This window comes from Chiloscyllium plagiosum, unplaced genomic scaffold, assembly GCF_037043375.1.
Source record: "Chiloscyllium plagiosum isolate Xiang-an unplaced genomic scaffold, Cpla_swu_hap1 HiC_scaffold_16, whole genome shotgun sequence".
Classification (NCBI taxonomy): domain Eukaryota; kingdom Metazoa; phylum Chordata; class Chondrichthyes; order Orectolobiformes; family Hemiscylliidae; genus Chiloscyllium; species Chiloscyllium plagiosum.
The window spans coordinates 65690359-65704564 of record NW_028270154.1 but is presented as its reverse complement, the minus strand read 5'-3'; positions in this window follow the sequence as shown (position 1 = coordinate 65704564).

The following is a 14206-nucleotide window of genomic DNA, read 5'->3' as shown; positions in this document are numbered from 1 at the left end:
CTTCTGCCAATCAACCAATCCTCTATCCATGCCTTAACACCACAGGCTCTTACCTTATTTTGCAGTCTCTTGTGCAGCACTTTATCAAAATCCTTCTGAAAATTCAAATAAATCATGTTGACTGGCTCTTCTTTGTCTAATTTTCTTGTTATGTTTTCAAAGAATTCGAACAGATTTGTCAGGCATGATATCCCCTTGACAAAGCTGTGTTGACTCAGCTCAATTTATCATGCATTTCCAAGTACCCTGCAATCTGATCCTTAATAATGGACTGAGATGAGGATAATAGGCCAAAGCTTCCCATCTGCTATTTCCCTCCCTTCTTCAAGAGGGATATTACATTAGCCATTATCCAGTCCTCTGGGACTATCCCTGATCACCACCAATGCTTCCACAATCCCCTTTACTATCTTCTTCAGAATCCTGATGTGTAGTCCATTCAGTTATAGAGTCATAGAGTCAAAGAGATGTACAGCATGGAACCAGACCCTTCGGTCCAACTCGTCCATGCCGACCAGATATCCTAACCCAATCTATTCCCACTTGCAAGCACCTGGTCCATATCCCTCCAAACCCTTCCTATTCATATACCCGTCCAAATGCCTCTTAAATGTTGCAATTTTACCAGCCTCCACCACATCCTCTGGCAACTCATTCCATATACGTACCACCCTCTGTGTGAAAAGGTTGGCCCGTAGGTCTCTTTTATATCTTTCCCCTCTCACCCTAAACCTATGCCCTCTAGTTCTGGACTCCCCGACACCAGGGAAAAGACTTTGCCTATTTACCCTATCCGTGCACCTAATAATTTTGTAAACCTCTCTAAGCCTCCCTCAGCCTCCGACGCTCCAGGGAAAACAGCCCCAGCCTGTTCAGCCTCTCCCTATAGCTCAAATCCTCCAACCCTGTCAACATCTTTGTAAATCTTTTCTGAACTTTTTCAAGTTTCACAACATCTTTCCGATAGGAAGGAGACCAGAATTACATGCAATATTCCAACAGTGGCCTAACCAATGTCCTGTACAGCTGCAACATGACCTCCCAACTCCTGTACTTAATACTCTTACCAATAAAGGAAAGTATACCGAACACTTTCTTCACTATCCTATCTACCTGCGACTCCACTTTCAAGGAGCTATGAACCTGCACTCCAAGTTCTCTTTGTTCAGCAACACTCCCTAAGACGTTACCATAAAGTGTATAAGTCCTGCTAAGATTTGTTTTCCCAAAATACAGCACCTTGCATGTATCTGAATTAAACTCCATCTGCCACTCCTCAGCCCATTGGCCCATCTGGTCAAGATCCTGTTGTAATCTGAGGTAACCCTCTTCGCTATCCACTACACCTCCAATTTTGGTGTCATCTGCAAACTTACTAACTGTACCTCTTAAGCTCGCATCCAAATCATTTATGTAAACGACAAAAAGTAGAGGACCCAGCACTGATCCTTGTGGCACTCCACTGGTCACAGGCCTTCAGTCTGAAAAACAACCCTCCACCACCACCCTCTGTCTTCTACTTTTGAGCCAGTTCTGTATCTAAATGGCTAGTTCCCCCTGTATTCCATGAGATCTAACCTTGCTAATCAGTCTTCCATGCAGAACCTTGTTGAGTGCTTACTGAAGTCCATATAGATCACATCCACCGCTCTACCCCCCCCCCCGTCAAACCTCTTTGTTACTTCTTCAAAAAACTCAATTAAGTTTGTGAGACATGATTTCCCACATACAAAACCATGTTGACTATCCCTAATCAGTCCTTGCCTTTCCAAATACATGTACATTCTGTCCCTCAGGATTCCTTCCAACAACTTGCCCACCACTGAGGTCAGGATCACTGGTCTATAGTTCCCTGGTTCATCCTTACCACCCTTCTTAAACAATGGCACCACATTTGCCAACTTCCAGTCTTCCGGCACCTCACTTGGGACTATCGATGATACAAATATCTCAGCAAGAGGCCCAGCAATCCCTTCTCTAGCTTCCCACGGAGTTCTCGGGTACACTTGATCATATCCTGGGGATTTATCCACCTTTACCCATTTCAAGACATCCAGCACTTCCTCCTCTATAATATGGACATTTTGCAAGATGTAACCATCTATTTCCCTACAGTCTATATCTTCCACATCTTTTTCCACCATAAGTACTAATGCAAAATACTCATTTAGTATCTCCCCCATTTTCTGCGGCTCCACGCAAAGGCCACCTTGCTGATCTTCCAAGTGATTTAGATTAGATTAGATTAGATTAGATTACAGTGTGGAAACAGGCCCTTCGGCCCAACAAGTCCACACCGACCCGCCGAAGCGAAACCCACCCATACCCCTACATTTACCCCTTACCTAACACTATTAGTCTGGCAATTTAGTCTGGCCAATTCACCTGACCCTGCACATCTTTGGACTGTGGGAGGAAACCGGAGCACCCGGAGGAAACCCACGCAGACACGGGGAGAACGTGCAAACTCCACACAGTCAGTCGCCTGAGGCGGGAATTGAACCCGGGTCTCTGGCGCTGTGAGGCTAACCACTGTGCCACCGTGCCACCCACTTTCAGACTTTTCAGATTCCCCAGCAACTTTTCCTTAGTAATGGTCACAATACTCACCTACACCCTCTGCCTCCCTTCATGTTCTGGTCTGTTACTCATATTTTCAATGATGGAGACTGATGGAGAGTTCCTATTCATTTCCTCTGCCATTGTTTTATTCCTTATTATTACTTCTCCAGCCTCATTTTCTAATGGTTCAATCTGCACATGCCACTCTCTTACCTTTTACATTATCTAAAGAGACTCTTACAAACATTTTTTGTATTGCCAGCTGTTCTCTTCTTCATATTTCATTTTCTACCATCTTTTTGTTTTTTGTCCTCTGCTCATTTTAAAGGTTTTCCAATCCTTTTGGCTTTCCAGTAATTTTCAAAATTTGTGTTCTTCTTCTTTTGATTTTGTGCAGTGCCTGGCTTCCCTTGTCAACCATGATTGCCTCATTCTCCTCTTAGTATGTTTCTTCTTTCTTTAGAATAACTTTCTGCTGTATCTCCCAGATTACCCCTAGAAACTCCTGCCATTGGTGCTCCACCATCTTCCCTGCAAGGCTTCCCTTCCAATCAATTCTGACCAGCTACTCCTTCAATGTCTGTAGTTGTGTTAATTCAATTGTAATACCATTACTTCTGATTCAAACTTCTCTTTTTTTCAAACTGCAGGGTGAATTCTGTAATATTATGGTTACCGCCCCCCCAAAGGGTTCCTTCACTTTAAGCTCCCTAATTAAATCTGCCCCATTATACATCACCAAATCCCTCATGGCTCTACCAAGTTGTTCCAAATTAAATCTTGTAGAAATTCCACAATTTCCTTTTCTTGGGATCTGCTTCTAACCAACATATTGAAGTCCCCCAAGATCAATGATTATTGTTAAAAATCACACAACACCTGGTTATAGTCCAACAGGTTTATTTGGAATTATTAGCTTTCAGAGTGCCGCTCCTTCATCAGGTTGGTAATTTTTAACTTTTTCCAACCCAGTCCAACACAGGCACCTCTATATAATGATTATTGCAATAGTGTATTTCTTACGTACCCTTTCTATCTCTAGATTTATTTTTTGCCCCTCATCCTGATTACTGCTTGGGGGCCTGTAAATCTCCCATCACGGTTTTTTCTCCTATTTTTCCTTTGTGGTTCCTCAACTCTACTCACATAGATTCAATGCCTTCTGATCCTATCTGGCTTCTTGCTATTGATTTTAATTTCATCCCTAATCAAAGAGACAACCCCACCCCTCTACTCATTTGCCTGTCCTTTTGATTGGACATATATCCTTGGATATTTAGTTCTCAACCCTGATCTTCTTGTAGCCATGTCTCAATAGTACCTAAAACATCATACATGCGAGTTGCAATCTGTTCGACACCCTCAATTACCTTGTTTCGTAAACTGAATGCATTTAAGTACAACACTCTCAGTCTTGCATTGACTGCCCAGATCTCATAAGTCTCCCCTTATCTGCTGTGTCTGACATTACATTCCTGACTCTTGCTATACTCTGTCCTGTTTCTTGTTCTGGAAACTTTAATAACATCTCCTGAGATCTCCTCTCCTTTAACTAGTTTAAAGACCTTGTGATCGCCCTATTTACCCTTTCTGCTGGGATCCTGGTCCTAAATCACTTCAGGTAGAGTTTGTCCCAATGGTACAGTTCATTCCTGTCCCAATACTGATGCCAGTGCTCCATGAAATGGAACCCTTCTTTCCTGCTCAATTCCTTTAGCCATGCATTTAGTTCCCTAATTTCCTTCGCTCTATGCCAATTTGCATGTTGCTTGGATAATAATTTAAAGATTAAAACTTGTGAGATTCTGATTTGTTACTCTCATTCCTAATTCCTGTTATCCCTCAAACAGGACCTCTCTCCTACTCTTGCGTATATTGTTAGCCCCAATATGAATCACAATAACTGGATCCTGACCACACTCACACTCCAATATCTTTTCAAGCCATGGTGCAACACGTAGCCCACCTCCTTATTTTTCAAGCAAATCTATATTCTCAGTCTCGTCCAATGTCTTTGTTGAAGTATGGTCATCACCTTACTTCAATTTGTAGAATAGATTGGACATCTTCATTCACAATCTGTGGACATTTTCACATTCTCAATTTTTGTGTTTGAGTATCATTGCTTATTTAGCATTATCTATAATCTGTACTGATAAACCTAATTAGAAAGTCAAAGAATTGAAATGTGGCTCATGGACTAGTCTCAGCTCATCCAACAACAAATTCAAATCTGTTCAATCACTTTGTTAATTGAACTTATTAGCTGTTGGAGGAATTCTGAACTGAAATTGTTCAATTAGTTCCAGTGGGTTATACTTCCCATTCTTGCCGCAGTATTCACTTCTTGCAGAAAACTTTGCTCAACATTTTCATGTGAAGATTCTTCTATGGTGATAAGATTAAACATAACATTTCCACATTCCAGTACAGTTGCAGAATTTCTTCCTGTATGAGATGATTATCTTGTGTCACCTCAGGTAATTTCAATTGATTATTTATTCTCTTTGAGTTCTACTGTGAGACTAAGCCCAATGAACTCTTTTACTAGCTGCCTCTTAACATATTGGTTGACAATGATTTGTTTCAGAATCAGTAGTTCTCATGAAACTTGCAAAGACCATAAGTAATAGGAACTGGAGTTGACCAATTGGCCCCTTGAGCCTGCTTTGTCATTCAATAGAATCATGGCAGATCCAACATTCCTCACATCCACTTTCCTGACCTTTCTCAGTTACATTTATGTCTCTTTCCAATCAATAATCAATCTATCTACCTGCCACACAGTTATTGGTGACAAGGTGTTCCAAAGACACTCAAGCCTCAGAGAAGAATTCTTTCCTCATGGATGTAGGTTTGCTCACTGAGCTGGAAGGTTCATTTCCAGACGTTTTGTCACCCTACTAGGTAACATCTTGAGTGGGCCTCTGGGTGAAGCACTGTTGATAATTCCTGCTTTCTATTTATTTGTTTGGGTTTCTTTGGGTTGGTGGATGTCATTTCCTGTGGTGATGTCATTTCCTGCAGTGAAGTCACTTCCTGTTCTTTTTCTCAGGGGATGGTAGATGGGAAAGTGAGGGCTGCAGATGCTGGAGATCAGAGCTGAAAATGTGTTGCTGGAAAAGCGCAGCAGGTCAGGCAGCATCCAAGGAACAGGAGAACCGACGTTTCGGGCATAAGCCCTAGATGGGGTCTAACTCGATATGTTTGTTGATTGGTTGGTTCTGGTTGGAATGCCATGCTTCTAGGAATTCTCGTGCGTGTCTTTGTTTGGCTTGTCCTAGGATGGTTGTGTTGTCTCAGTCAAAGTGGTGTCCTTCCTCATCCATATGTGAGGGTACCATGAGACAGGGTTATGTCATTTTGTGGCCAGTTGATGTTCATGTATCCTGGTGACTAGTTTTCTGCCTGTTTGTCCAATGTAGTGTTTGTTACAATCCTTGCATGGTATTTTGTAAATGACATTAGTTTTGCTTGTTGTCTGTATAGGATCTTTCAAGTTCATTAGCTGCTGTTTTAGTGTGTTGGTGGGTTTGTGGGCTATCATGATGCTAAGGGATCTGAGTAGTCTGGCAGTCATTTCCAAGATGTCTTTGATGTAGGGGAGAGTGGGTGTGGGTTGTGAAAATTGAAAGGTTCAGGAAAGGTTTACAAAGATGTTGCCAGGATTGGAGGGTTTGGGCTTTCAGGAGAGGTTGAATAGGCTGAGGCTGTTTTCACTGGACCATTGGCGTCTGAGAGGTTTATAAAATCATGAGGGGCACAGATAGGATAAATAGACAAGGTCTGTTCCCTGGGTGGGGGAGTCTAGACCTAAAGGGCATAGGTTTAGGGCGAGAAGGGAAAAACTTAAAAGGGACTTAAGGGACAACCTTTTCACGCAGAGAGTGGTGTGTGTATGGAATGAGCTGCCAGAGGAAGTGGTGGATGCTGGTACAATTACAACATTAAAACACATTTGCATGGGTAAATGTATAGGAAGGGTTTAGAGGGATATGGGACAACTGTGGCAAATGAGACTAGATTAATTTAGGATATAGGTAGTGTTTGTGGCAGTCCTTGCATGGAATTTTGTAGATGATGTTGGTTTTGTCCATGGGTTGTACTGGGTCTTTTAAGTTTGTTAGTTTTTGTTTGAGAGTGTTGGTGGGTTTGTGTGCTACTAGGATTCCGAGGGGTACGTAGCACAAACTAGAAGAAAGTTAGCCACCAGGATACACCAGCTAGCGACAAAAAGACATGACCCTCTCTCCCTCGTAGTCCTACACACGATGAAAAAAACCACCAATTCGACTGGGACAACACATCTATCCTGGGACAGGCTAAGCAAAGACATGCCAGAGAATTCCTAGAGGCTTGGCACTCCAACCACAACACCATAAACAAACACACAGATCTCAATACCATCTATCAACCCCTCAGAAAACAAACAGGAAATGACATCACCACAAACCCCAGGAACCCCATCCAGGGCAAACATATAAATAGAAAGCAGAAGACAACAGCTTTGCTTAACTTGGAGGTCGCCACTGATGATGTTACCTAGCCAGGTAATGAAACATCTGGATATCAAAGCTACAGCTCAGCGAGCAAAGCTACACCCTAAACCTCAACCTGAGGTACAAACCTTCACAAACCTTGCATAATTTAGTAAATATGGTTGACATGGTCTGTTTCCGTGCTGTACATCTCTATGACTCTACTGGACGATTAGAAAACTGCTAACGTGACACCTGTTATAGACCAGCCAAATCCCTCAAAATATATTAAGAAGGTAGCCTAGACCCTAACTTTTGCTTATTTTAAAAATAAAGTGTGACACGTTACTTTCTAGATACAACTTGATTACTCAAACTATCAGATTTATTCATATACTATATTTGAAATACAGCAAAGAAAAACAATAAAGAAGAGTTGGCTCAGCTGTAACTTTATCAAAGTGCTTAACAAAATAAAAGATACATGAACCATAACTAACCAATAATAGATACACGAACCATTACTAGCTTACTAACTAATAATCGATATATGAACCATTACTAACTAATAATAGATACATGAACTACTACTAACTATAGATTCCAATATTGTAACATGCCATAAATACACCATTGAGAAAGATAAATTCCAAAAACACTGATTGTCTCACATGCAACTCCAGTCCAGGAGAAAAAACATCAAGAGAAAACTCAGTGAAATTGTCACAGGGAGAGATATATTCCAAATCCTACTGAGACCTCAACAACTGCTAGTGAAACACTGAAAAAAAATGAAAATCCTGGTTCTGTAAGAGCTTGACCACATTCATTCAGGCTGCTTCTACTTTTTCAACTTTAAAAAAAAACCCAAGGCCCCACAAACTGCTTACTCTAGTGGCTCTGCATACACTGCTTGTCACCTCTACCTTAAAATCTTTCTTCAAACAAAACAAAAGGACAAAATACACCTCTTAAAGCCATTGTATCATCACACATCCCTATTCAAAAGGAAGGCAATTTTTCCCAATATCTATTTTGGAAAAATATTGGAATCAATTAAGGAAATCATAACAAAAATAATTGGAAAGTCAATCTAAATCAAGCAAAGTCAGCATGGCTTTATGAAAAGAAAATTATGTTTGACTGATTTATTAGAGTTTTTTGAGCAAGTCTCAACCAGAGTAGATAGAGCAGTAGCAGTATAGATGTGTTTGGACATCCAGAAGGTGTTTGACAAGATCTATCACAAAAGGTTGTCTTTAAGAGCCACAGTGTTAGAGGTAGTACATTGGTGTAAATAGAGAATGGGGATAATGGTTTCTGTTTTCAGGGTGTTCATCTGTGACTGATAGGGTTCCGCAGGGATCTGTGTTGAGACTGCAGCTGTTTACAAAATACATAAATAACATGGAGGAAGGAAGTGAATATACTGTAGCCACATTCTCAAAGTACACTAAAATAAGTGGAAAGACACGTTTTGAGGAGGGTACAAACAGTTTATATTAAAATAATGATAAGTTAAGTTAGCGGACAAAAAGTTGGCTAATTGAGTATATTGGAGGAATATGTAAAGTTGTTCATTTTCAAAGGGAGGACAAATGAACAGAGTACTATTTAAATGAGGCTGAGAGTGACAGTCCTTGATGTCAAGGCTGCAGTCAATCAAGAATGACATCAAGGAATCATAGCAAAGCTGGAATCAATAGGTACAGGAGACAAAATCTCCACACCTGGCACATAAGAAGATGGTTGTTGCTGTTGGAGGTCAGTCATCTCAGCTCCAGGTTAGGTCTGCAAGAGTTTTTCAGGGTAATGTCCTATCCCCAACCACCTTTGGCTGCTACGTCAATGACCTTTCCTCTATCATAAGGTCAGAAGTGGGGATGTTCACTGATGATTGTGCAATGTTCTGCACCATTCGCGGTTCCTCAAATACTGAAGTAGTTCAAATGCAAAAAGATCTGGACAGCATCTCGGCCTGGACTGACAAGAGGCAAGTACCACACAAATTTGGGCCACGCAAATACCAAATTATGACTATCATCAATAGGAGACAATTGAACCACCACCCCTTACCATTCAATGGTGTTATCATCTCTGAATTCCCCATTATCAATCTTTGGAGTAAGCATTACCAAATACTCAACTGGACTCACCACAAACACGATGGCTACAAGGGTAGGTTAGAGGCTTGGAATAATGCACCAATTAAGCCAACTCTTGATTCCCCAAAATATGTCCATCATCTACAAGACACAAGTCAGAATGTGATGGAAGACTTCCAACTTGCAGCTCCAAATTAAGTAGCTTGACACTATCCAGGACAAAACAGTCCATTTGATTGGCACCACATCCAGAAACATCCAGTCTCTCCACCACCAGCAGGAGTGTGTACCATCTTCAAGGTGCACTGCAAAAACTCAAACATTCTCAGACAGCACGATCCAAACTTATGACACTTGCATCTAGAAGGACAAGGGCAGCAGATACATGAGAACACCACCACCTTCAAGCTCCCCTCCAAGCCATTCACCATCCTGATTTGGAAATGTATTGCAATTCTTCACTGTCACTGGGTCAAAGTTCTCGAATTCCCTCCCTAATGGCATTGTGGGGCAACCTACTACAGGTGTACTGCTGCAGTTCAAAAAGGAAGCTCATTACTCCCCTCTCAAGGACAACTTGGGATGGGCAATAAATTACCAGCAATACCCACATAGAGTCATAGAGATGTATTGTGTGGAAACAAACTCTCAATCCAACTAATCCATGCTGACCAGATATCCTAAATTAATTTAGTCCTATTTGTCAGCACTTGGCCCATATCCCTCTAAACTCTTCTTATTCATATACTCATCAAGATGCCTTTTAAATGTTGTAATTGTACCAGTCTCCACCACTACCTCTGGCAGCAGATTCCATATATGCTTTACCCTCTGTGTGAAAAAATTGTCCCTTAGGTCTCTTTTAAATCTTTTCTCTCACAACAGAAACCTATGCCCATGAGTTCTATACTCCGTCCAACCCAGGACAATAACCTTGTCTATTTATCCTATCCATGCCCCTCATGATTTTACAAACCTCTATAAGGTCACCTGTTAGCCTCTGATGCTCCAGGGAAAAAGCCCCAGCCTATTCAGCCTCTCTCTATAGCTCAAAGCTTCCAACCCTGGTATCAGATTCCAACAACGTTTGGAAAATTACAGACAATGCATCCACTATCTCTGTAGTTATCTCTTTTAGGATCCTAGGATGTAAGCCATGCAAGTGGATTTATCTACTTTAGAACTGGTTGAACTTTATCTGCTACCATAAAGATCTGGAATGCAAAATATAGAGCCAACTCAAAAATGAGATGTATAGATTGCTACTTTGAAAATTGGAAAAACAAAACCAACTTGGATCACTTCCAGAAGATGTACAGAAGTACATTCCCACTTCTGACCTTATGATGGAGGGAAGGTGGAGTTGAAAGATGGTCAGGTCTTGGAAACTCCCCTGAAGCACTCCTACAAACACTTGACTGACCAGCAACAGTTGGTAAAACGTGGATTTGATGTAATAGGCAATCACTATCTCCTCCACTCTGGAGTATAGGTCTTTTGATCATGTTCGAACCAAGGTTGTATTGAGGTCAGAAATTGACTGGTCCTGATGGCATCCAGAGGCTAGGAAAAGAATAGGGATGTTTTACCATGAGGGGTGATGGTTTGCTGCAACATGCTTCATCAGGCTGTCATGAAGATGGCCATCATGCTTCTACTGTCACACTACACAGGGACTCAAAACATGGATGCACTTCAAAATCAATCAAGTTTATGCAACGGGATACTTTATACACACTGTGCTGTCACCTGTGCCACTGAAGAGCTCTCAAAAGATATTTTTCCTTCTTTCCTTCCTGCTATGTCTCAGTTATGTCCCAGTTTTCACTAGTGGATGAAATCTGCTCAGGAAAGCTGCCCATTGGCCCTAGAGGTTTAGTTGTGTCACCCCAGACGAATGCCTGTCTGTACAGCACTGACATTCTGAGGGTCTTCTTGCCAAAGACCAGTGGCCATTTGTCAGCTTGAACTTCCAGATTTTGGAGGTTGGCAGGCAGAATGGAGGTAGGAGACACCTCTGGAGTCTCCTGTGAGGAGAATTCTGAGGGGGCAGTGTGTGATTCCTCCTCCAGCTCGGTCATCATGCCACCAGCCTGTCTCCTTTTGAGGAAGGGCACCTGAACTGTGGTCAAGGATCCCCTCCCACTGTTGTCTTGACTTTTGGTCATGCAGACCAATAGCTAGGCTGTAGGAGTGTGCATGTATCCAGCAGACCTGAGGATCCTGGACACAGCTGTCCATGGTGGCCACAGCTTCAGAATTTTAATATTTACCTGGATGGACAACTGTCTTTTGCATATTACATGGGTTACAAGACTGTGGTCTTTTTGCAGATATCTCCCAGTGACAAGTTGTGCAAGCCTGTGCAAGTGGAGAGAAGCTGCTGGAGAAGATACTGAGAGATAGGATCTGTTTACCTTTAGAAGAAAATGGGCTTATCAGTACAGGCAGCATGGTTTTGTACAGGGAAGGTCATGTCTTACCAACTTAATAGAATTCTTTGAGGAAGTGACCAAGTTGATTGATGAGGGAAGGGCTGTAGATGTCTTATTCATGGACTTCAGTAAGGCATTCGATGAAGGTCCCCATGGTAGGCTGATGGAGAAAGTGAAGTGGCATGGGGTACAGGGTGTACTAGCTAGATGGATAGTGAACCCGGCTGGGGAACAGGACACAGAGAGTAGTAGTGAAAGGGAGTTTCTCAAAATAGAGAACTGTGACCAGTAGTGTTCCACAGGGATCCTTGCTGGGTCCACTGTTGTTTATGATATATATAAATGATTTGGAGGAAGGCATAGGATCTGATTAGCAAGTTTGCAGATGATGCTAAGATTGGTGGAGTAACAGATAGTGAAGGGGTCTGTCAGAGAATGCAGCAGAATATAGATTAATTGGAGAGTTGGGTAGAGAAATGGAGTTCAATCCAGGCAAATACGAGGTGAAGCATTTTGGAGATCCAATTCTAGAGCAAAATTTATGGTAAATGGAAAAGCCCTGGTGGAAGTTGATGTACAGAGAGATCTGGGTGTTTAGGTCCATTGTACCCTGAAGGTGGCAACACAGGTCGATAGATTGGTTAAGAAGGCATACGGCATGCTTGCCTTCCTCGGGCAGGGTATTGTAACAGGTCATGTTACAGTTGTATAGGACTTTGGTTCAGCCACATTTGAAATACGGTGTAAGTTCTGGTTGCCACATTACCAGAAGGATGTGAATGCTTTGGCGGGGTACAGAGGAGGTTCACCAGGATGTTGCCTGGTATGGAGGGTGCTAGCCATGAAGAGAGGTTGAATAGATTAGGATTATTTTCATTAGAAAGAGAGAGGTTGAGGGGAGACCTGAATGAGGTCAATGAAATCATGAGAAGTGGATGTAGGCTTGCTCGCTGAGCTGGAAGGTTTGTTTTTAGATGTCTCATCACCATAGTAGGTAATATCTTCAGTGAGCCTCTGAACGAAGCAGTGGTGATGTAGCCTGCTTTCTATTTATATATTTGAGTTTCCTTGGGTTCCAAACATATAAATAGAAAGCTGGCTACACCACCAGTGCTTCATTCAGAGGCTCACTGAAGATGTTACCTAGCACGATGATGAAACATCTGAAAACAAACCTTGCAGCTCAGGGAGCAAACCTACATCCAGAACCTCAACCTGAGCTACAAATCTTCTCAAAATGCGCAATCATGAGAAGTATAGACAGGATGGATAGCAAGAAGCTTTTTTCCAGAGTGGGGGGACTCAATTACTAGGGATCATGAGTCCAAGGTGAGAGGAGAAAAGTTTAAGGGAAATGTGCGTGGAAAATTCTTTACGCAGACGGTGATGGGTGCCTGCAACACATTGCCAGCGGAGGTGGTGGAGCGGGCATGATACTGTCATTTAAGATGTATCTGAACAGATACATGAATGGGCAGGGAGCAGAGGTATACAGATCCTTGGAAAATAGGCAACAGGTTTAGATAGAGGATCTGGATTGGCATAGGCTTAAAGGACTGAAGATCCTGTTCTTGTGCTGTAATTTTCTTTGTTCTTTGTTCCAGGAACGATGCATGATAACATGAAGCTCGAATTGCATGAGAAAAGTGCCAATATTGTTGGGGTAGATAGTTAAAGAATAGAGTTTGGTAAGACATGGTGAGAAATGTCACTAGACTGTGCAATGAAACATGCTCCAAAAAACTTAATGCAACTGTCACTTTGCCAGAGAAATGTAGGATTCATCCCAATTTGTTGAGTATTTGAACATCCTGGTATAGCCAATACACTATAAAAAGTGCCTTTCACAGAAGCAAAATTTGATCTGGATGTTCTTATGTTTTTAATTTCCTTCATAAAAACAATTTTTTTATCAGAAATAGTCTCATTGTGACTATAAATTATTTACTTTTGGACCTGTTTTGTCTCTATTGCCATAATAAATAATGAATTTACAAAATAATGAAAATTACATATGGTGTCTTCTAATTTTAAATTTATGTTGCTGTGGAACTCATAATTTCACAGGATCAATGAAGAGTTATGCACAGTACAGTAATCCAAGTAAGAAAAAAATTAAATGCCTCAGTGGAGGTTAATTGCAGAATCAGATGGCTTTGGCAGGACATTTCAATCTATTCGCATATCTTACTTCCCATTTGTTTATACCATTGCTTTCATTGACTCTTTTAATTTCGAAAACATCATAAAAGGCATCAAATTAGAACCGAAATTTAACTTTGAATAATTCAAAATGTACAATTGATTGAAATCCTATTAATTCATAAAATGGCAGGCATTGTCCATCTCCAATAAGAGACAATCCAGTCATTACCCTTGACATTCAGTGGTGTCACCATCCATGAATCCTGAATTATCAACATCCTTGGATTTATCATTGACCATCAACTCAATTGAACTCTCATGTAAACACAATATCTACAAGAGCAGGTCAGAGGCTAGGAATACTGAAGTGAGTACCTCACCTCTTGACTCCCCAAAATCTGTCCGTCATCTATGAGGTATAGGGCAGGAGTGTGATGAATTCTCCCTATTTGCCTAAATGAGTGCAGCTTCAACAAACCTC